The sequence below is a fragment of the Pseudophryne corroboree genome, unplaced genomic scaffold (genome assembly GCF_028390025.1).
Source record: "Pseudophryne corroboree isolate aPseCor3 unplaced genomic scaffold, aPseCor3.hap2 scaffold_1586, whole genome shotgun sequence".
Taxonomy (NCBI): domain Eukaryota; kingdom Metazoa; phylum Chordata; class Amphibia; order Anura; family Myobatrachidae; genus Pseudophryne; species Pseudophryne corroboree.
Genome location: NW_026968219.1, coordinates 69,537 through 91,874, shown reverse-complemented (window position 1 = coordinate 91,874; position 22,338 = coordinate 69,537). Strand labels below are relative to the sequence as shown.

Genomic DNA, 22,338 nt, shown 5'->3' with positions numbered 1-22,338 from the left:
GGAAACTGCTCGAAATATATAAAACATGACAATTTGCTGTGCAATTACAAAAAATGTGGAAAAATATATGTGTTACTGCAATCATGAACTGAAAGACTTGGCTTGTAGGGTATCTTGATGAAATATATTTTAGTTTCCTCTGTGTTTAAGATGTAAATCCTTAGATTCGTTAAGTATCACCTTACTTCAATAATCACATTCAATTATTTTTGTCAAAGAAGTTTGATTTATTACTTGTCTAATTTAATCACTGTGTGCCTATCAAAGAAGGATGGATTTGAGTTCCTGATGAAATAAAGTCTTTAGAACTGACATGTAGCGATACTACTTTGTGATGATTATATTACTAGATGCCAATAATGTGTGCCTATTGAAGAGTGATAAAGTCCATTCTTAATATTCTACAGAATCTTTCCAATCTATTCACCTTCCCATCGAATAATGAACATAATCAGCATCAACAATTAAAATATGGCTGCCTGCAGGAATGGATAATTTTAAACTCTGCAAAATTGTCCATTTCACAAACAAAAACACTATTGTTTAAAAGACACTCACCTGAACAGGGACTTGAACCCTGGACCCTCAGATTAAAAGTCTGATGTTCTACCGACTGAGCTATCCAGGATCTGAGTGCTGAAATTGCCATATTGGAAACTGCTCGAAATATATAAAACATGACAATTTGCTGTGCAATTACAAAAAATGTGGAAAAATATATGTGTTACTGCAATCATGACCTGAAAGACTTGGCTTGTAGGGTCTCTTGATGAAATATATTTTAGTTTCCTCTGTGTTTAAGTTGTAAATCCTTAGATGCTTTAAGTATCACCTCACTTCAATAATCACATTCAATTATTTTTGTCAAAGATGTTTGATTTATTACTTGTCTAATTTAATCACTGTGTGCCTATCAAAGAAGGATGGATTTGAGTTCCTGATGAAACAAAGTCTTTAGAACTGACATGTAGTGATACTACTTTGTGATGACTATATTACTAGATGCCAATAATGTGTGCCTATTGAAGAGTGATAAAGTCCATTCTTAATATTCTACAGAATCTTTCCAATCTATACACCTTCCCATTGAATAATGAACATAATCAGCATCAACAATTAAAAGATGGCTGCCTGCAGGTATGGATAATTTTATACTCTGCAAAATTGTCCATTTCACAAACAAAAACACCATTGTTTAAAAGACACTCGCCTGAACAGGAACTTGAACCCTGGACCCTCAGATTAAAAGTCTGAAGCTCTACCGACTGAGCTATCCAGGATCTGAGCACTGAAGTTGCCATATTGGAAACTGCTCGAAATATATAAAACATGACAATTTGCTGTGCAATTACAAAAAATGTGGAAAAATATATGTGTTACTGCAATCATGAACTGAAAGACTTGGCTTGTAGGGTATCTTGATGAAATATATTTTAGTTTCCTCTGTGTTTAAGATGTAAATCCTTAGATTCGTTAAGTATCACCTTACTTCAATAATCACATTCAATTATTTTTGTCAAAGAGGTTTGATTTATTACTTGTCTAATTTAATCACTGTGTGCCTATCAAAGAAGGATGGATTTGAGTTCCTGATGAAATAAAGTCTTTAGAACTGACATGTAGCGATACTACTTTGTGATGATTATATTACTAGATGCCAATAATGTGTGCCTATTGAAGAGTGATAAAGTCCATTCTTAATATTCTACAGAATCTTTCCAATCTATTCACCTTCCCATTGAATAATGAACATAATCAGCATCAACAATTAAAAGATGGCTGCCTGCAGGAATGGATAATTTTAAACTTTGCAAAATTGTCCATTTCACAAACAAAAACAACACTGTTTAATAGACACTCACCTGAACAGGGACTTGAACCCTGGACCCTCAGATTAAAAGTCTGATGCTCTACCGACTGAGCTATCCAGGCTCTGAGCACTGAAGTTGCCATATTGGAAACTGCTCGAAATATATAAAACATGACAATTTGCTGTGCAATTACAAAAAATGTGTAAAAATATATGTGTTACTGCAATCATGAACTGAAAAACTTGGCTTGTAGGGTCTCTTGATGAAATATATTTTAGTTTCCTCTGTGTTTAAGTTGTAAATCCTTAGATGCTTTAAGTATCACCTCACTTCAATAATCACATTCAATTATTTTTGTCAAAGAGGTTTGATTTATTACTTGTCTAATTGAATCACTGTGTGCCTATCAAAGAAGGATGGATTTGAGTTCCTGATGAAACAAAGTCTTTAGAACTGACATGTAGTGATACTACTTTGTGATGACTATATTACTAGATGCCAATAATGTGTGCCTATTGAAGAGTGATAAAGTCCATTCTTAATATTCTAAAGAATCTCTACAATCTATACACCTTCCCATTGAATAATGAACATAATCAGCATCAACAATTAAAAGATGGCTGCCTGCAGGAATGGATGATTTTAAACTCTGCAAAATTGTCCATTTCACAAACAAAAACACCATTGTTTAAAAGACACTCGCCTGAACAGGGACTTGAACCCTGGACCCTCAGATTAAAAGTGTGATGCTCTACCGACTGAGCTATCCAGGATCTGAGCGCTGAAATTGCCATATTGGAAACTGCTCGAAATATATAAAACATGACAATTTGCTGTTCAATTACAAAAAATGTGGAAAAATATATGTGTTACTGCTATCATGAACTAAAAGACTTGGCTTGTAGGGTCTCTTGATGAAATATATTTTAGTTTCCTCTGTGTTTAAGATGTAAATCCATAGATTCGTTAAGTATCACCTTACTTCAATAATCACATTCAATTATTTTTGTCAAAGAGGTTTGATTTATTACTTGTCTAATTTAATCACTGTGTGCCTATCAAAGAAGGATGGAGTTGAGTTCCTGATGAAATAAAGTCTTTAGAACTGACATGTAGCGATACTACTTTGTGATGATTATATTACTAGATGCCAATAATGTGTGCCTATTGAAGAGTGATAAAGTCCATTCTTAATATTCTACAGAATCTTTCCAATCTATTCACCTTCCCATTGAATAATGAACATAATCAGCATCAACAATTAAAAGATGGCTGCCTGCAGGAATGGATAATTTTAAACTCTGCAAAATTGTCCATTTCACAAACAAAAACACCATTGTTTAATAGACACTCGCCTGAACAGGGACTTGAACCCTGGACCCTCAGATTAAAAGTCTGATGCTCTACCGACTGAGCTATCCATTCTCTGAACACTGAAGTTGCCGTTTTGGAAGCTGCTCGAAATATATAAAACATGACAATTTGATGTGCAATTACAAAAAATGTGGAAAAATATATGTGTTACTGCAATCATGAACTGAAAGACTTGGCTTGTAGGGTATCTTGATGAAATATATTTTAGTTTCCTCTGTGTTTAAGATGTAAATTCTTAGATTTGTTAAGTATCACCTTACTTCAATAATCACATTCAATTATTTTTGTCAAAGAGGTTTGATTTATTACTTGTCTAATTTAATCACTGTGTGCCTATCAAAGAAGGATGGATTTGAGTTCCTGATGAAATAAAGTCTTTAGAACTGACATGTAGCGATACTACTTTGTGATGATTATATTACTAGAAGCCAATAATGTGTGCCTATTGAAGAGTGATAAAGTCCATTCTTAATATTCTACAGAATCTTTCCAATCTATTCACCTTCCCATCGAATAATGAACATAATCAGCATCAACAATTAAAAGATGGCTGCCTGCAGGAATGGATAATTTTAAACTCTACAAAATGGTCCATTTCACAAACAAAAACACTATTGTTTAAAAGACACTCACCTGAACAGGGACTTGAACCCTGGACCATCAGATTAAAAGTCTGATGCTCTACCGACTGAGCTATCCAGGCTCTGAGTGCTGAAGTTGCCATATTGGAAACTGCTCGAAATATATAAAACATGACAATTTGCTGTGCAATTACAAAAAATGTGGAAAAATATATGTGTTACTGCAATCATGAACTGAAAGACTTGGCTTGTAGGGTCTCTTGATGAAATATATTTTAGTTTCCTCTGTGTTTAAGTTGTAAATCCTTAGATGCTTTAAGTATCACCTCACTTCAATAATCACATTCAATTATTTTTGTCAAAGAGGTTTGATTTATTACTTGTCTAATTTAATCACTGTGTGCCTATCAAAGAAGGATGGATTTGAGTTCCTGATGAAATAAAGTCTTTAGAACTGACATGTAGCGATACTACTTTGTGATGATTATATTACTAGAAGCCAATAATGTGTGCCTATTGAAGAGTGATAAAGTCCATTCTTAATATTCTACAGAATCTTTCCAATCTATTCACCTTCCCATCGAATAATGAACATAATCAGCATCAACAATTAAAAGATGGCTGCCTGCAGGAATGGATAATTTTAAACTCTACAAAATGGTCCATTTCACAAACAAAAACACTATTGTTTAAAAGACACTCACCTGAACAGGGACTTGAACCCTGGACCATCAGATTAAAAGTCTGATGCTCTACCGACTGAGCTATCCAGGCTCTGAGTGCTGAAGTTGCCATATTGGAAACTGCTCGAAATATATAAAACATGACAATTTGCTGTGCAATTACAAAAAATGTGGAAAAATATATGTGTTACTGCAATCATGAACTGAAAGACTTGGCTTGTAGGGTCTCTTGATGAAATATATTTTAGTTTCCTCTGTGTTTAAGTTGTAAATCCTTAGATGCTTTAAGTATCACCTCACTTCAATAATCACATTCAATTATTTTTGTCAAAGAGGTTTGATTTATTACTTGTCTAATTTAATCACTGTGTGCCTATCAAAGAAGGATGGATTTGAGTTCCTGATGAAACAAAGTCTTTAGAACTGACATGTAGTGATACTACTTTGTGATGACTATATTACTAGATGCCAATAATGTGTGCCTATTGAAGAGTGATAAAGTCCATTCTTAATATTCTAAAGAATATCTCCAATCTATACACCTTCCCATTGAATAATGAACATAATCAGCATCAACAATTAAAAGATGGCTGCCTGCAGGAATGGATGATTTTAAACTCTGCAAAATTGTCCATTTCACAAACAAAAACACCATTGTTTAAAAGACACTCGCCTGAACAGGGACTTGAACCCTGGACCCTCATATTAAAAGTCTGATGCTCTACCGACTGAGCTATCCAGGCTCTGAGCACTGAAGTTGCCATATTGGAAACTGCTCGAAATATATAAAACATGACAATTTGCTGTGCAATTACAAAAAATGTGGAAAAATATATGTGTTACTGCTATCATGAACTAAAAGACTTGGCTTGTAGGGTCTCTTGATGAAATATATTTTAGTTTCCTCTGTGTTTAAGATGTAAATCCTTAGATTCGTTAAGTATCACCTTACTTCAATAATCACATTCAATTATTTTTGTCAAAGAGGTTTGATTTATTACTTGTCTAATTTAATCACTGTGTGCCTATCAAAGAAGGATGGATTTGAGTTCCTGATGAAATAAAGTCTTTAGAACTAATATGTAGCGATACTACTTTGTGATGATTATATTACTAGATGCCAATAATGTGTGCCTATTGAAGAGTGATAAAGTCCATTCCTAATATTCTACAGAATCTTTCCAATCTATTAACCTTCCCATTGAATAATGAACATAATCAGCATCAACAATTAAAAGATGGCTGCCTGCAGGAATGGATAATTTTAAACTCTGCAAAATTGTCCATTTCACAAACAAAAACACCATTGTTTAAAAGACACTCGCCTGAACAGGGACTTGAACCCTGGACCCTCAGATTAAAAGTCTGATGCTCTACCGACTGAGCTATCCATTCTCTGAACACTGAAGTTGCCGTATTGGAAGCTGCTCGAAATATATAAAACATGACAATTTGATGTGCAATTACAAAAAATGTGGAAAAATATATGTGTTACTGAAATCATGAACTGAAAGACTTGGCTTGTAGGGTATCTTGATGAAATATATTTTAGTTTCCTCTGTGTTTAAGATGTAAATTCTTAGATTTGTTAAGTATCACCTTACTTCAATAATCACATTCAATTATTTTTGTCAAAGAGGTTTGATTTATTACTTGTCTAATTTAATCACTGTGTGCCTATCAAAGAAGGATGGATTTGAGTTCCTGATGAAATAAAGTCTTTAGAACTGACATGTAGCGATACTACTTTGTGATGATTATATTACTAGAAGCCAATAATGTGTGCCTATTGAAGAGTGATAAAGTCCATTCTTAATATTCTACAGAATCTTTCCAATCTATTCACCTTCCCATCGAATAATGAACATAATCAGCATCAACAATTAAAAGATGGCTGCCTGCAGGAATGGATAATTTTAAACTCTGCAAAATTGTCCATTTCACAAACAAAAACACTATTGTTTAAAAGACACTCACCTGAACAGGGACTTGAACCCTGGACCATCAGATTAAAAGTCTGATGCTCTACCGACTGAGCTATCCAGGCTCTGAGTGCTGAAGTTGCCATATTGGAAACTGCTCGAAATATATAAAACATGACAATTTGCTGTGCAATTACAAAAAATGTGGAAAAATATATGTGTTACTGCAATCATGAACTGAAAGACTTGGCTTGTAGGGTCTCTTGATGAAATATATTTTAGTTTCCTCTGTGTTTAAGTTGTAAATCCTTAGATGCTTTAAGTATCACCTCACTTCAATAATCACATTCAATTATTTTTGTCAAAGAGGTTTGATTTATTACTTGTCTAATTTAATCACTGTGTGCCTATCAAAGAAGGATGGATTTGAGTTCCTGATGAAACAAAGTCTTTAGAACTGACATGTAGTGATACTACTTTGTGATGACTATATTACTAGATGCCAATAATGTGTGCCTATTGAAGAGTGATAAAGTCCATTCTTAATATTCTAAAGAATATCTCCAATCTATACACCTTCCCATTGAATAATGAACATAATCAGCATCAACAATTAAAAGATGGCTGCCTGCAGGAATGGATGATTTTAAACTCTGCAAAATTGTCCATTTCACAAACAAAAACACCATTGTTTAAAAGACACTCGCCTGAACAGGGACTTGAACCCTGGACCCTCATATTAAAAGTCTGATGCTCTACCGACTGAGCTATCCAGGCTCTGAGCACTGAAGTTGCCATATTGGAAACTGCTCGAAATATATAAAACATGACAATTTGCTGTGCAATTACAAAAAATGTGGAAAAATATATGTGTTACTGCTATCATGAACTAAAAGACTTGGCTTGTAGGGTCTCTTGATGAAATATATTTTAGTTTCCTCTGTGTTTAAGATGTAAATCCTTAGATTCGTTAAGTATCACCTTACTTCAATAATCACATTCAATTATTTTTGTCAAAGAGGTTTGATTTATTACTTGTCTAATTTAATCACTGTGTGCCTATCAAAGAAGGATGGATTTGAGTTCCTGATGAAATAAAGTCTTTAGAACTAATATGTAGCGATACTACTTTGTGATGATTATATTACTAGATGCCAATAATGTGTGCCTATTGAAGAGTGATAAAGTCCATTCCTAATATTCTACAGAATCTTTCCAATCTATTAACCTTCCCATTGAATACTGAACATAATCAGCATCAACAATTAAAAGATGGCTGCCTGCAGGAATGGATAATTTTAAACTCTGCAAAATTGTCCATTTCACAAACAAAAACACCATTGTTTAAAAGACACTCGCCTGAACAGGGACTTGAACCCTGGACCCTCAGATTAAAAGTGTGATGCTCTACCGACTGAGCAATCCAGGCTCTGAGTGCTGAAATTGCCATATTGGAAACTGCTCGAAATATATAAAACATGACAATTTGCTGTTCAATTACAAAAAATGTGGAAAAATATATGTGTTACTGCTATCATGAACTAAAAGACTTGGCTTGTAGGGTCTCTTGATGAAATATATTTTAGTTTCCTCTGTGTTTAAGATGTAAATCCTTAGATTCGTTAAGTATCACCTTACTTCAATAATCACATTCAATTATTTTGTCAAAGAGGTTTGATTTATTACTTGTCTAATTTAATCACTGTGTGCCTATCAAAGAAGGATGGATTTGAGTTCCTGATGAAATAAAGTCTTTAGAACTAACATGTAGCGATACTACTTTGTGATGATTATATTACTAGATGCCAATAATGTGTGCCTATTGAAGAGTGATAAAGTCCATTCTTAATATTCTACATAATCTTTCCAATCTATTAACCTTCCCATTGAATAATGAACATAATCAGCATCAACAATTAAAAGATGGCTGCCTGCAGGAATGGATAATTTTAAACTCTGCAAAATTGTCCATTTCACAAACAAAAACACCATTGTTTAAAAGAAACTCGCCTGAACAGGGACTTGAACCCTGGACCCTCAGATTAAAAGTCTGATGCTCTACCGACTGAGCTATCCATTCTCTGAACACTGAAGTTGCCGTATTGGAAGCTGCTCGAAATATATAAAACATGACAATTTGATGTGCAATTACAAAAAATGTGGAAAAATATATGTGTTACTGCAATCATGAACTGAAAGACTTGGCTTGTAGGGTCTCTTGATGAAATATATTTTAGTTTCCTCTGTGTTTAAGTTGTAAATCCTTAGATGCTTTAAGTATCACCTTACTTCAATAATCACATTCAATTATTTTTGTCAAAGAGGTTTGATTTATTACTTGTCTAATTTAATCACTGTGTGCCTATCAAAGAAGGATGGATTTGAGTTCCTGATGAAATAAAGTCTTTAGAACTGACATGTAGCGATACTACTTTGTGATGATTATAATACTAGATGCCAATAATGTGTGCCTATTGAAGAGTGATAAAGTCCATTCTTAATATTCTACAGAATCTTTCCAATCTCTTCACCTTCCCATTGAATAATGAACATAATCAGCATCAACAATTAAAAGATGGCTGCCTGCAGGAATGGATAATTTTAAACTTTGCAAAATTGTCCATTTCACAAACAAAAACAACATTGTTTAATAGACACTCGCCTGAACAGGGACTTGAACCCTGGACCCTCAGATTAAAAGGCTGATGCTCTACCGACTGAGCTATCCAGGCTCTGAGCACTAAAGTTGCCATATTGGAAACTGCTCGAAATATATAAAACATGACAATTTGCTGTGCAATTACAAAAAATGTGTAAAAATATATGTGTTACTGCAATCATGAACTGAAAAACTTGGCTTGTAGGGTCTCTTGATGAAATATATTTTAGTTTCCTCTGTGTTTAAGTTGTAAATCCTTAGATGCTTTAAGTATCACCTCACTTCAATAATCACATTCAATTATTTTTGTCAAAGAGGTTTGATTTATTACTTGTCTAATTGAATCACTGTGTGCCTATCAAAGAAGGATGGATTTGAGTTCCTGATGAAACAAAGTCTTTAGAACTGACATGTAGTGATACTACTTTGTGATGACTATATTACTAGATGCCAATAATGTGTGCCTATTGAAGAGTGATAAAGTCCATTCTTAATATTCTAAAGAATCTCTCCAATCTATACACCTTCCCATTGAATAATGTACATAATCAGCATCAACAATTAAAAGATGGCTGCCTGCAGAAATGGATGATTTTAAACTCTGCAAAATTGTCCATTTCACAAACAAAAACACCATTGTTTAAAAGACACTTGCCTGAACAGGGACTTGAACCCTGGACCCTCAGATTAAAAGTCTGATGCTCTACCGACTGAGCTATCCAGGCTCTAAGCACTGAAATTGCCATATTGGAAACTGCTCGAAATATATAAAACATGACAATTTGATGTGCAATTACAAAAAATGTGGAAAAATATATATGTGTTACTGCAATCATGAACTGAAAGACTTGGCTTGTAGGGTATCTTGATGAAATATATTTTAGTTTCCTCTGTGTTTAAGATGTAAATCCTTAGATTCGTTAAGTATCACCTTACTTCAATAATTACATTCAATTATTTTTGTCAAAGAGGTTTGATTTATTACTTGTCTAATTTAATCACTGTGTGCCTATCAAAGAAGGATGGAGTTGAGTTCCTGATGAAATAAAGTCTTTAGAACTAACATGTAGTGATACTACTTTGTGATGACTATATTACTAGATGCCAATAATGTGTGCCTATTGAAGAGTGATAAAGTCCATTCTTAATATTCTACAGAATCTTTCCAATCTATTCACCTTCCCATCGAATAATGAACATAATCAGCATCAACAATTAAAAGATGGCTGCCTGCAGGAATAGATAATTTTAAACTCTGCAAAATTGTCCATTTCACAAACAAAAACACTATTGTTTAAAAGACACTCACCTGAACAGGGACTTGAACCCTGGACCTTCAGATTAAAAGTTTGATGCTCTACCGACTGAGCTATCCAGGCTCTGAGTGCTGAAGTTGCCATATTGGAATCTGCTCGAAATATATAAAACATGACAATTTGCTGTGCAATTACAAAAAATGTGGAAAAATATATGTGTTACTGCAATCATGAACTGAAAGACTTGGCTTGTAGGGTCTCTTGATGAAATATATTTTAGTTTCCTCTGTGTTTAAGTTGTAAATCCTTAGATGCTTTAAGTATCACCTCACTTCAATAATCACATTCAATTATTTTTGTCAAAGAGGTTTGATTTATTACTTGTCTAATTTAATCACTGTGTGCCTATCAAAGAAGGATGGATTTGAGTTCCTGATGAAACAAAGTCTTTAGAACTGACATGTAGTGATACTACTTTGTGATGACTATATTACTAGATGCCAATAATGTGTGCCTATTGAAGAGTGATAAAGTCCATTCTTAATATTCTAAAGAATATCTCCAATCTATACACCTTCCCATTGAATAATGAACATAATCAGCATCAACAATTAAAAGATGGCTGCCTGCAGGAATGGATGATTTTAAACTCTGCAAAATTGTCCATTTCACAAACAAAAACACCATTGTTTAAAAGACACTCGCCTGAACAGGGACTTGAACCCTGGACCCTCAGAGTAAAAGTCTGATGCTTTACCGACTGAGCTATCCAGGCTCTGAGCACTGAAGTTGCCATATTGGAAACTGCTCGAAATATATAAAACATGACAATTTGCTGTGCAATTACAAAAAATGTGGAAAAATATATGTGTTACTGCTATCATGAACTAAAAGACTTGGCTTGTAGGGTCTCTTGATGAAATATATTTTAGTTTCCTCTGTGTTTAAGATGTAAATCCTTAGATTCGTTAAGTATCACCTTACTTCAATAATCACATTCAATTATTTTTGTCAAAGAGGTTTGATTTATTACTTGTCTAATTTAATCACTGTGTGCCTATCAAAGAAGGATGGATTTGAGTTCCTGATGAAATAAAGTCTTTAGAACTGACATGTAGCGATACTACTTTGTGATGATTATAATACTAGATGCCAATAATGTGTGCCTATTGAAGAGTGATAAAGTCCATTCTTAATATTCTACAGAATCTTTCCAATCTATTCACCTTCCCATTGAATAATGAACATAATCAGCATCAACAATTAAAAGATGGCTGCCTGCAGGAATGGATAATTTTAAACTTTGCAAAATTGTCCATTTCACAAACAAAAACAACATTGTTTAATAGACACTCGCCTGAACAGGGACTTGAACCATGGACCCTCAGATTAAAAGTCTGATGCTCTACCGACTGAGCTATCCAGGCTCTGAGCACTGAAGTTGCCATATTGGAAACTGCTCGAAATATATAAAACATGACAATTTGCTGTGCAATTACAAAAAATGTGTAAAAATATATGTGTTACTGCAATCATGAACTGAAAAACTTGGCTTGTAGGGTCTCTTGATGAAATATATTTTAGTTTCCTCTGTGTTTAAGTTGTAAATCCTTAGATGCTTTAAGTATCACCTCACTTCAATAATCACATTCAATTATTTTTGTCAAAGAGGTTTGATTTATTACTTGTCTAATTGAATCACTGTGTGCCTATCAAAGAAGGATGGATTTGAGTTCCTGATGAAACAAAGTCTTTAGAACTGACATGTAGTGATACTACTTTGTTATGACTATATTACTAGATGCCAATAATGTGTGCCTATTGAAGAGTGATAAAGTCCATTCTTAATATTCTAAAGAATCTCTCCAATCTATACACCTTCCCATTGAATAATGTACATAATCAGCATCAACAATTAAAAGATGGCTGCCTGCAGAAATGGATGATTTTAAACTCTGCAAAATTGTCCATTTCACAAACAAAAACACCATTGTTTAAAAGACACTCGCCTGAACAGGGACTTGAACCCTGGACCCTCAGATTAAAAGTCTGATGCTCTACCGACTGAGCTATCCAGGCTCTAAGCACTGAAATTGCCATATTGGAAACTGCTCGAAATATATAAAACATGACAATTTGCTGTTCAATTACAAAAAATGTGGAAAAATATATGTGTTACTGCTATCATGAACTAAAAGACTTGGCTTGTAGGGTCTCTTGATGAAATATATTTTAGTTTCCTCTGTGTTTAAGATGTAAATCCTTAGATTCGTTAAGTATCACCTTACTTCAATAATCACATTCAATTATTTTTGTCAAAGAGGTTTGATTTATTACTTGTCTAATTTAATCACTGTGTGCCTATCAAAGAAGGATGGATTTGAGTTCCTGATGAAATAAAGTCTTTAGAACTGACATGTAGCGATACTACTTTGTGATGATTATATTACTAGATGCCAATAATGTGTGCCTATTGAAGAGTGATAAAGTCCATTCTTAATATTCTACAGAATCTTTCCAATCTATTCACCTTCCCATTGAATAATGAACATAATCAGCATCAACAATTAAAAGATGGCTGCCTGCAGGAATGGATAATTTTAAACTTTGCAAAATTGTCCATTTCACAAACAAAAACAACATTGTTTAATAGACACTCGCCTGAACAGGGACTTGAACCCTGGACCCTCAGATTAAAAGTCTGATGCTCTACCGACTGAGCTATCCAGGCTCTGAGCACTGAAGTTGCCATATTGGAAACTGCTCGAAATATATAAAACATGACAATTTGCTGTGCAATTACAAAAAATGTGTAAAAATATATGTGTTACTGCAATCATGAACTGAAAAACTTGGCTTGTAGGGTCTCTTGATGAAATATATTTTAGTTTCCTCTGTGTTTAAGTTGTAAATCCTTAGATGCTTTAAGTATCACCTCACTTCAATAATCACATTCAATTATTTTTGTCAAAGAGGTTTGATTTATTACTAGTCTAATTGAATCACTGTGTGCCTATCAAAGAAGGATGGATTTGAGTTCCTGATGAAACAAAGTCTTTAGAACTGACATGTAGTGATACTACTTTGTGATGACTACATTACTAGATGCCAATAATGTGTGCCTATTGAAGAGTGATAAAGTCCATTCTTAATATTCTACAGAATCTTTCCAATCTATACACCTTCCCATTGAATAATGAACATAATCAGCATCAACAATTAAAAGATGGCTGCCTGCAGGTATGGATAATTTTATACTCTGCAAAATTGTCCATTTCACAAACAAAAACACCATTGTTTAAAAGACACTCGCCTGAACAGGGACTTGAACCCTGGACCCTCAGATTAAAAGTCTGAAGCTCTACCGACTGAGCTATCCAGGATCTGAGCACTGAAGTTGCCATATTGGAAACTGCTTGAAATATATAAAACATGACAATTTGCTGTGCAATTAAAAAAAATGTGGAACAATATATGTGTTACTGCAATCATGAACTGAAAGACTTGGCTTGTAGGGTATCTTGATGAAATATATTTTAGTTTCCTCTGTGTTTAAGATGTAAATTCTTAGATTCGTTAAGTATCACCTTACTTCAATAATCACATTCAATTATTTTTGTCAAAGAGGTTTGATTTATTATTTGTCTAATTTAATCACTGTGTGCCTATCAAAGAAGGATGGATTTGAGTTCCTGATGAAATAAAGTCTTTAGAACTGACATGTAGCGATACTACTTTGTGATGATTATATTACTAGATGCCAATAATGTGTGCCTATTGAAGAGTGATAAAGTCCATTCTTAATATTCTACAGAATCTTTCCAATCTATACACCTTCCCATTGAATAATGAACATAATCAGCATCAACAATTAAAAGATGGCTGCCTGCAGAAATGGATAATTTTAAACTCTGCAAAATTGTCCATTTCACAAACAAAAACACCATTGTTTAAAAGACACTCGCCTGAACAGGAACTTGAACCCTGGACCCTCAGATTAAAAGTCTGATGTTCTACCGACTGAGCTATCCAGGCTCTGAGTGCTGAAGTTGCCATATTGGAAACTGCTCGAAATATATAAAACATGACAATTTGCTGTGCAATTACAAAAAATGTGGAAAAATATATGTGTTACTGCAATCATGAACTGAAAGACTTGGCTTGTAGGGTATCTTGATGAAATATATTTTAGTTTCCTCTGTGTTTAAGATGTAAATCCTTAGATTCGTTAAGTATCACCTTACTTCAATAATCACATTCAATTATTTTTGTCAAAGAAGTTTGATTTATTACTTGTCTAATTTAATCACTGTGTGCCTATCAAAGAAGGATGGATTTGAGTTCCTGATGAAATAAAGTCTTTAGAACTGACATGTAGCGATACTACTTTGTGATGATTATATTACTAGATGCCAATAATGTGTGCCTATTGAAGAGTGATAAAGTCCATTCTTAATATTCTACAGAATCTTTCCAATCTATTCACCTTCCCATCGAATAATGAACATAATCAGCATCAACAATTAAAATATGGCTGCCTGCAGGAATGGATAATTTTAAACTCTGCAAAATTGTCCATTTCACAAACAAAAACACTATTGTTTAAAAGACACTCACCTGAACAGGGACTTGAACCCTGGACCCTCAGATTAAAAGTCTGATGTTCTACCGACTGAGCTATCCAGGATCTGAGTGCTGAAATTGCCATATTGGAAACTGCTCGAAATATATAAAACATGACAATTTGCTGTGCAATTACAAAAAATGTGGAAAAATATATGTGTTACTGCAATCATGACCTGAAAGACTTGGCTTGTAGGGTCTCTTGATGAAATATATTTTAGTTTCCTCTGTGTTTAAGTTGTAAATCCTTAGATGCTTTAAGTATCACCTCACTTCAATAATCACATTCAATTATTTTTGTCAAAGATGTTTGATTTATTACTTGTCTAATTTAATCACTGTGTGCCTATCAAAGAAGGATGGATTTGAGTTCCTGATGAAACAAAGTCTTTAGAACTGACATGTAGTGATACTACTTTGTGATGACTATATTACTAGATGCCAATAATGTGTGCCTATTGAAGAGTGATAAAGTCCATTCTTAATATTCTACAGAATCTTTCCAATCTATACACCTTCCCATTGAATAATGAACATAATCAGCATCAACAATTAAAAGATGGCTGCCTGCAGGTATGGATAATTTTATACTCTGCAAAATTGTCCATTTCACAAACAAAAACACCATTGTTTAAAAGACACTCGCCTGAACAGGAACTTGAACCCTGGACCCTCAGATTAAAAGTCTGAAGCTCTACCGACTGAGCTATCCAGGATCTGAGCACTGAAGTTGCCATATTGGAAACTGCTCGAAATATATAAAACATGACAATTTGCTGTGCAATTACAAAAAATGTGGAAAAATATATGTGTTACTGCAATCATGAACTGAAAGACTTGGCTTGTAGGGTATCTTGATGAAATATATTTTAGTTTCCTCTGTGTTTAAGATGTAAATCCTTAGATTCGTTAAGTATCACCTTACTTCAATAATCACATTCAATTATTTTTGTCAAAGAGGTTTGATTTATTACTTGTCTAATTTAATCACTGTGTGCCTATCAAAGAAGGATGGATTTGAGTTCCTGATGAAATAAAGTCTTTAGAACTGACATGTAGCGATACTACTTTGTGATGATTATATTACTAGATGCCAATAATGTGTGCCTATTGAAGAGTGATAAAGTCCATTCTTAATATTCTACAGAATCTTTCCAATCTATTCACCTTCCCATTGAATAATGAACATAATCAGCATCAACAATTAAAAGATGGCTGCCTGCAGGAATGGATAATTTTAAACTTTGCAAAATTGTCCATTTCACAAACAAAAACAACATTGTTTAATAGACACTCACCTGAACAGGGACTTGAACCCTGGACCCTCAGATTAAAAGTCTGATGCTCTACCGACTGAGCTATCCAGGCTCTGAGCACTGAAGTTGCCATATTGGAAACTGCTCGAAATATATAAAACATGACAATTTGCTGTGCAATTACAAAAAATGTGTAAAAATATATGTGTTACTGCAATCATGAACTGAAAAACTTGGCTTGTAGGGTCTCTTGATGAAATATATTTTAGTTTCCTCTGTGTTTAAGTTGTAAATCCTTAGATGCTTTAAGTATCACCTCACTTCAATAATCACATTCAATTATTTTTGTCAAAGAGGTTTGATTTATTACTTGTCTAATTGAATCACTGTGTGCCTATCAAAGAAGGATGGATTTGAGTTCCTGATGAAACAAAGTCTTTAGAACTGACATGTAGTGATACTACTTTGTGATGACTATATTACTAGATGCCAATAATGTGTGCCTATTGAAGAGTGATAAAGTCCATTCTTAATATTCTAAAGAATCTCTACAATCTATACACCTTCCCATTGAATAATGAACATAATCAGCATCAACAATTAAAAGATGGCTGCCTGCAGGAATGGATGATTTTAAACTCTGCAAAATTGTCCATTTCACAAACAAAAACACCATTGTTTAAAAGACACTCGCCTGAACAGGGACTTGAACCCTGGACCCTCAGATTAAAAGTGTGATGCTCTACCGACTGAGCTATCCAGGATCTGAGCGCTGAAATTGCCATATTGGAAACTGCTCGAAATATATAAAACATGACAATTTGCTGTTCAATTACAAAAAATGTGGAAAAATATATGTGTTACTGCTATCATGAACTAAAAGACTTGGCTTGTAGGGTCTCTTGATGAAATATATTTTAGTTTCCTCTGTGTTTAAGATGTAAATCCTTAGATTCGTTAAGTATCACCTTACTTCAATAATCACATTCAATTATTTTTGTCAAAGAGGTTTGATTTATTACTTGTCTAATTTAATCACTGTGTGCCTATCAAAGAAGGATGGAGTTGAGTTCCTGATGAAATAAAGTCTTTAGAACTGACATGTAGCGATACTACTTTGTGATGATTATATTACTAGATGCCAATAATGTGTGCCTATTGAAGAGTGATAAAGTCCATTCTTAATATTCTACAGAATCTTTCCAATCTATTCACCTTCCCATTGAATAATGAACATAATCAGCATCAACAATTAAAAGATGGCTGCCTGCAGGAATGGATAATTTTAAACTCTGCAAAATTGTCCATTTCACAAACAAAAACACCATTGTTTAATAGACACTCGCCTGAACAGGGACTTGAACCCTGGACCCTCAGATTAAAAGTCTGATGCTCTACCGACTGAGCTATCCATTCTCTGAACACTGAAGTTGCCGTTTTGGAAGCTGCTCGAAATATATAAAACATGACAATTTGATGTGCAATTACAAAAAATGTGGAAAAATATATGTGTTACTGCAATCATGAACTGAAAGACTTGGCTTGTAGGGTATCTTGATGAAATATATTTTAGTTTCCTCTGTGTTTAAGATGTAAATTCTTAGATTTGTTAAGTATCACCTTACTTCAATAATCACATTCAATTATTTTTGTCAAAGAGGTTTGATTTATTACTTGTCTAATTTAATCACTGTGTGCCTATCAAAGAAGGATGGATTTGAGTTCCTGATGAAATAAAGTCTTTAGAACTGACATGTAGCGATACTACTTTGTGATGATTATATTACTAGAAGCCAATAATGTGTGCCTATTGAAGAGTGATAAAGTCCATTCTTAATATTCTACAGAATCTTTCCAATCTATTCACCTTCCCATCGAATAATGAACATAATCAGCATCAACAATTAAAAGATGGCTGCCTGCAGGAATGGATAATTTTAAACTCTACAAAATGGTCCATTTCACAAACAAAAACACTATTGTTTAAAAGACACTCACCTGAACAGGGACTTGAACCCTGGACCATCAGATTAAAAGTCTGATGCTCTACCGACTGAGCTATCCAGGCTCTGAGTGCTGAAGTTGCCATATTGGAAACTGCTCGAAATATATAAAACATGACAATTTGCTGTGCAATTACAAAAAATGTGGAAAAATATATGTGTTACTGCAATCATGAACTGAAAGACTTGGCTTGTAGGGTCTCTTGATGAAATATATTTTAGTTTCCTCTGTGTTTAAGTTGTAAATCCTTAGATGCTTTAAGTATCACCTCACTTCAATAATCACATTCAATTATTTTTGTCAAAGAGGTTTGATTTATTACTTGTCTAATTTAATCACTGTGTGCCTATCAAAGAAGGATGGATTTGAGTTCCTGATGAAATAAAGTCTTTAGAACTGACATGTAGCGATACTACTTTGTGATGATTATATTACTAGAAGCCAATAATGTGTGCCTATTGAAGAGTGATAAAGTCCATTCTTAATATTCTACAGAATCTTTCCAATCTATTCACCTTCCCATCGAATAATGAACATAATCAGCATCAACAATTAAAAGATGGCTGCCTGCAGGAATGGATAATTTTAAACTCTACAAAATGGTCCATTTCACAAACAAAAACACTATTGTTTAAAAGACACTCACCTGAACAGGGACTTGAACCCTGGACCATCAGATTAAAAGTCTGATGCTCTACCGACTGAGCTATCCAGGCTCTGAGTGCTGAAGTTGCCATATTGGAAACTGCTCGAAATATATAAAACATGACAATTTGCTGTGCAATTACAAAAAATGTGGAAAAATATATGTGTTACTGCAATCATGAACTGAAAGACTTGGCTTGTAGGGTCTCTTGATGAAATATATTTTAGTTTCCTCTGTGTTTAAGTTGTAAATCCTTAGATGCTTTAAGTATCACCTCACTTCAATAATCACATTCAATTATTTTTGTCAAAGAGGTTTGATTTATTACTTGTCTAATTTAATCACTGTGTGCCTATCAAAGAAGGATGGATTTGAGTTCCTGATGAAACAAAGTCTTTAGAACTGACATGTAGTGATACTACTTTGTGATGACTATATTACTAGATGCCAATAATGTGTGCCTATTGAAGAGTGATAAAGTCCATTCTTAATATTCTAAAGAATATCTCCAATCTATACACCTTCCCATTGAATAATGAACATAATCAGCATCAACAATTAAAAGATGGCTGCCTGCAGGAATGGATGATTTTAAACTCTGCAAAATTGTCCATTTCACAAACAAAAACACCATTGTTTAAAAGACACTCGCCTGAACAGGGACTTGAACCCTGGACCCTCATATTAAAAGTCTGATGCTCTACCGACTGAGCTATCCAGGCTCTGAGCACTGAAGTTGCCATATTGGAAACTGCTCGAAATATATAAAACATGACAATTTGCTGTGCAATTACAAAAAATGTGGAAAAATATATGTGTTACTGCTATCATGAACTAAAAGACTTGGCTTGTAGGGTCTCTTGATGAAATATATTTTAGTTTCCTCTGTGTTTAAGATGTAAATCCTTAGATTCGTTAAGTATCACCTTACTTCAATAATCACATTCAATTATTTTTGTCAAAGAGGTTTGATTTATTACTTGTCTAATTTAATCACTGTGTGCCTATCAAAGAAGGATGGATTTGAGTTCCTGATGAAATAAAGTCTTTAGAACTAATATGTAGCGATACTACTTTGTGATGATTATATTACTAGATGCCAATAATGTGTGCCTATTGAAGAGTGATAAAGTCCATTCCTAATATTCTACAGAATCTTTCCAATCTATTAACCTTCCCATTGAATAATGAACATAATCAGCATCAACAATTAAAAGATGGCTGCCTGCAGGAATGGATAATTTTAAACTCTGCAAAATTGTCCATTTCACAAACAAAAACACCATTGTTTAAAAGACACTCGCCTGAACAGGGACTTGAACCCTGGACCCTCAGATTAAAAGTCTGATGCTCTACCGACTGAGCTATCCATTCTCTGAACACTGAAGTTGCCGTATTGGAAGCTGCTCGAAATATATAAAACATGACAATTTGATGTGCAATTACAAAAAATGTGGAAAAATATATGTGTTACTGAAATCATGAACTGAAAGACTTGGCTTGTAGGGTATCTTGATGAAATATATTTTAGTTTCCTCTGTGTTTAAGATGTAAATTCTTAGATTTGTTAAGTATCACCTTACTTCAATAATCACATTCAATTATTTTTGTCAAAGAGGTTTGATTTATTACTTGTCTAATTTAATCACTGTGTGCCTATCAAAGAAGGATGGATTTGAGTTCCTGATGAAATAAAGTCTTTAGAACTGACATGTAGCGATACTACTTTGTGATGATTATATTACTAGAAGCCAATAATGTGTGCCTATTGAAGAGTGATAAAGTCCATTCTTAATATTCTACAGAATCTTTCCAATCTATTCACCTTCCCATCGAATAATGAACATAATCAGCATCAACAATTAAAAGATGGCTGCCTGCAGGAATGGATAATTTTAAACTCTGCAAAATTGTCCATTTCACAAACAAAAACACTATTGTTTAAAAGACACTCACCTGAACAGGGACTTGAACCCTGGACCATCAGATTAAAAGTCTGATGCTCTACCGACTGAGCTATCCAGGCTCTGAGTGCTGAAGTTGCCATATTGGAAACTGCTCGAAATATATAAAACATGACAATTTGCTGTGCAATTACAAAAAATGTGGAAAAATATATGTGTTACTGCAATCATGAACTGAAAGACTTGGCTTGTAGGGTCTCTTGATGAAATATATTTTAGTTTCCTCTGTGTTTAAGTTGTAAATCCTTAGATGCTTTAAGTATCACCTCACTTCAATAATCACATTCAATTATTTTTGTCAAAGAGGTTTGATTTATTACTTGTCTAATTTAATCACTGTGTGCCTATCAAAGAAGGATGGATTTGAGTTCCTGATGAAACAAAGTCTTTAGAACTGACATGTAGTGATACTACTTTGTGATGACTATATTACTAGATGCCAATAATGTGTGCCTATTGAAGAGTGATAAAGTCCATTCTTAATATTCTAAAGAATATCTCCAATCTATACACCTTCCCATTGAATAATGAACATAATCAGCATCAACAATTAAAAGATGGCTGCCTGCAGGAATGGATGATTTTAAACTCTGCAAAATTGTCCATTTCACAAACAAAAACACCATTGTTTAAAAGACACTCGCCTGAACAGGGACTTGAACCCTGGACCCTCATATTAAAAGTCTGATGCTCTACCGACTGAGCTATCCAGGCTCTGAGCACTGAAGTTGCCATATTGGAAACTGCTCGAAATATATAAAACATGACAATTTGCTGTGCAATTACAAAAAATGTGGAAAAATATATGTGTTACTGCTATCATGAACTAAAAGACTTGGCTTGTAGGGTCTCTTGATGAAATATATTTTAGTTTCCTCTGTGTTTAAGATGTAAATCCTTAGATTCGTTAAGTATCACCTTACTTCAATAATCACATTCAATTATTTTTGTCAAAGAGGTTTGATTTATTACTTGTCTAATTTAATCACTGTGTGCCTATCAAAGAAGGATGGATTTGAGTTCCTGATGAAATAAAGTCTTTAGAACTAATATGTAGCGATACTACTTTGTGATGATTATATTACTAGATGCCAATAATGTGTGCCTATTGAAGAGTGATAAAGTCCATTCCTAATATTCCACAGAATCTTTCCAATCTATTAACCTTCCCATTGAATACTGAACATAATCAGCATCAACAATTAAAAGATGGCTGCCTGCAGGAATGGATAATTTTAAACTCTGCAAAATTGTCCATTTCACAAACAAAAACACCATTGTTTAAAAGACACTCGCCTGAACAGGGACTTGAACCCTGGACCCTCAGATTAAAAGTGTGATGCTCTACCGACTGAGCAATCCAGGCTCTGAGTGCTGAAATTGCCATATTGGAAACTGCTCGAAATATATAAAACATGACAATTTGCTGTTCAATTACAAAAAATGTGGAAAAATATATGTGTTACTGCTATCATGAACTAAAAGACTTGGCTTGTAGGGTCTCTTGATGAAATATATTTTAGTTTCCTCTGTGTTTAAGATGTAAATCCTTAGATTCG

General features: G+C 33.9%; 21 non-coding genes across 21 annotated transcripts; all 21 read right to left on the bottom strand.

The window, feature by feature from the left end:
- Positions 1-1,859: 1,859 nt before the first annotated feature.
- Positions 1,860-1,932, bottom strand: TRNAK-UUU (transfer RNA lysine (anticodon UUU)). Its single transcript has one exon. It is a non-coding gene; the product is annotated as a tRNA-Lys (tRNA).
- Positions 1,933-3,815: 1,883 nt separating this feature from the next.
- On the bottom strand, positions 3,816-3,888 carry TRNAK-UUU (transfer RNA lysine (anticodon UUU)). Its single transcript has one exon. It is a non-coding gene; the product is annotated as a tRNA-Lys (tRNA).
- A 579-nt stretch (positions 3,889-4,467) lies between these two features.
- Positions 4,468-4,540, bottom strand: TRNAK-UUU (transfer RNA lysine (anticodon UUU)). The gene has a single exon. It is a non-coding gene; the product is annotated as a tRNA-Lys (tRNA).
- Positions 4,541-5,119: 579 nt separating this feature from the next.
- Positions 5,120-5,192, bottom strand: TRNAK-UUU (transfer RNA lysine (anticodon UUU)). The gene has a single exon. It is a non-coding gene; the product is annotated as a tRNA-Lys (tRNA).
- Positions 5,193-6,423: 1,231 nt separating this feature from the next.
- On the bottom strand, positions 6,424-6,496 carry TRNAK-UUU (transfer RNA lysine (anticodon UUU)). Its single transcript has one exon. It is a non-coding gene; the product is annotated as a tRNA-Lys (tRNA).
- A 579-nt stretch (positions 6,497-7,075) lies between these two features.
- TRNAK-UUU (transfer RNA lysine (anticodon UUU)) lies at positions 7,076-7,148 on the bottom strand. The gene has a single exon. It is a non-coding gene; the product is annotated as a tRNA-Lys (tRNA).
- Positions 7,149-9,030: 1,882 nt separating this feature from the next.
- On the bottom strand, positions 9,031-9,103 carry TRNAK-UUU (transfer RNA lysine (anticodon UUU)). The gene has a single exon. It is a non-coding gene; the product is annotated as a tRNA-Lys (tRNA).
- Positions 9,104-9,682: 579 nt separating this feature from the next.
- TRNAK-UUU (transfer RNA lysine (anticodon UUU)) lies at positions 9,683-9,755 on the bottom strand. Its single transcript has one exon. It is a non-coding gene; the product is annotated as a tRNA-Lys (tRNA).
- A 581-nt stretch (positions 9,756-10,336) lies between these two features.
- On the bottom strand, positions 10,337-10,409 carry TRNAK-UUU (transfer RNA lysine (anticodon UUU)). The gene has a single exon. It is a non-coding gene; the product is annotated as a tRNA-Lys (tRNA).
- A 579-nt stretch (positions 10,410-10,988) lies between these two features.
- Positions 10,989-11,061, bottom strand: TRNAK-UUU (transfer RNA lysine (anticodon UUU)). The gene has a single exon. It is a non-coding gene; the product is annotated as a tRNA-Lys (tRNA).
- A 579-nt stretch (positions 11,062-11,640) lies between these two features.
- TRNAK-UUU (transfer RNA lysine (anticodon UUU)) lies at positions 11,641-11,713 on the bottom strand. Its single transcript has one exon. It is a non-coding gene; the product is annotated as a tRNA-Lys (tRNA).
- Positions 11,714-12,292: 579 nt separating this feature from the next.
- Positions 12,293-12,365, bottom strand: TRNAK-UUU (transfer RNA lysine (anticodon UUU)). Its single transcript has one exon. It is a non-coding gene; the product is annotated as a tRNA-Lys (tRNA).
- Positions 12,366-12,944: 579 nt separating this feature from the next.
- On the bottom strand, positions 12,945-13,017 carry TRNAK-UUU (transfer RNA lysine (anticodon UUU)). Its single transcript has one exon. It is a non-coding gene; the product is annotated as a tRNA-Lys (tRNA).
- Positions 13,018-13,596: 579 nt separating this feature from the next.
- Positions 13,597-13,669, bottom strand: TRNAK-UUU (transfer RNA lysine (anticodon UUU)). The gene has a single exon. It is a non-coding gene; the product is annotated as a tRNA-Lys (tRNA).
- A 579-nt stretch (positions 13,670-14,248) lies between these two features.
- On the bottom strand, positions 14,249-14,321 carry TRNAK-UUU (transfer RNA lysine (anticodon UUU)). The gene has a single exon. It is a non-coding gene; the product is annotated as a tRNA-Lys (tRNA).
- Positions 14,322-16,204: 1,883 nt separating this feature from the next.
- TRNAK-UUU (transfer RNA lysine (anticodon UUU)) lies at positions 16,205-16,277 on the bottom strand. Its single transcript has one exon. It is a non-coding gene; the product is annotated as a tRNA-Lys (tRNA).
- Positions 16,278-18,160: 1,883 nt separating this feature from the next.
- TRNAK-UUU (transfer RNA lysine (anticodon UUU)) lies at positions 18,161-18,233 on the bottom strand. The gene has a single exon. It is a non-coding gene; the product is annotated as a tRNA-Lys (tRNA).
- Positions 18,234-18,812: 579 nt separating this feature from the next.
- Positions 18,813-18,885, bottom strand: TRNAK-UUU (transfer RNA lysine (anticodon UUU)). The gene has a single exon. It is a non-coding gene; the product is annotated as a tRNA-Lys (tRNA).
- A 579-nt stretch (positions 18,886-19,464) lies between these two features.
- Positions 19,465-19,537, bottom strand: TRNAK-UUU (transfer RNA lysine (anticodon UUU)). The gene has a single exon. It is a non-coding gene; the product is annotated as a tRNA-Lys (tRNA).
- A 1,231-nt stretch (positions 19,538-20,768) lies between these two features.
- On the bottom strand, positions 20,769-20,841 carry TRNAK-UUU (transfer RNA lysine (anticodon UUU)). The gene has a single exon. It is a non-coding gene; the product is annotated as a tRNA-Lys (tRNA).
- Positions 20,842-21,420: 579 nt separating this feature from the next.
- Positions 21,421-21,493, bottom strand: TRNAK-UUU (transfer RNA lysine (anticodon UUU)). The gene has a single exon. It is a non-coding gene; the product is annotated as a tRNA-Lys (tRNA).
- Between the last annotated feature and the right edge of the window lie 845 nt (positions 21,494-22,338).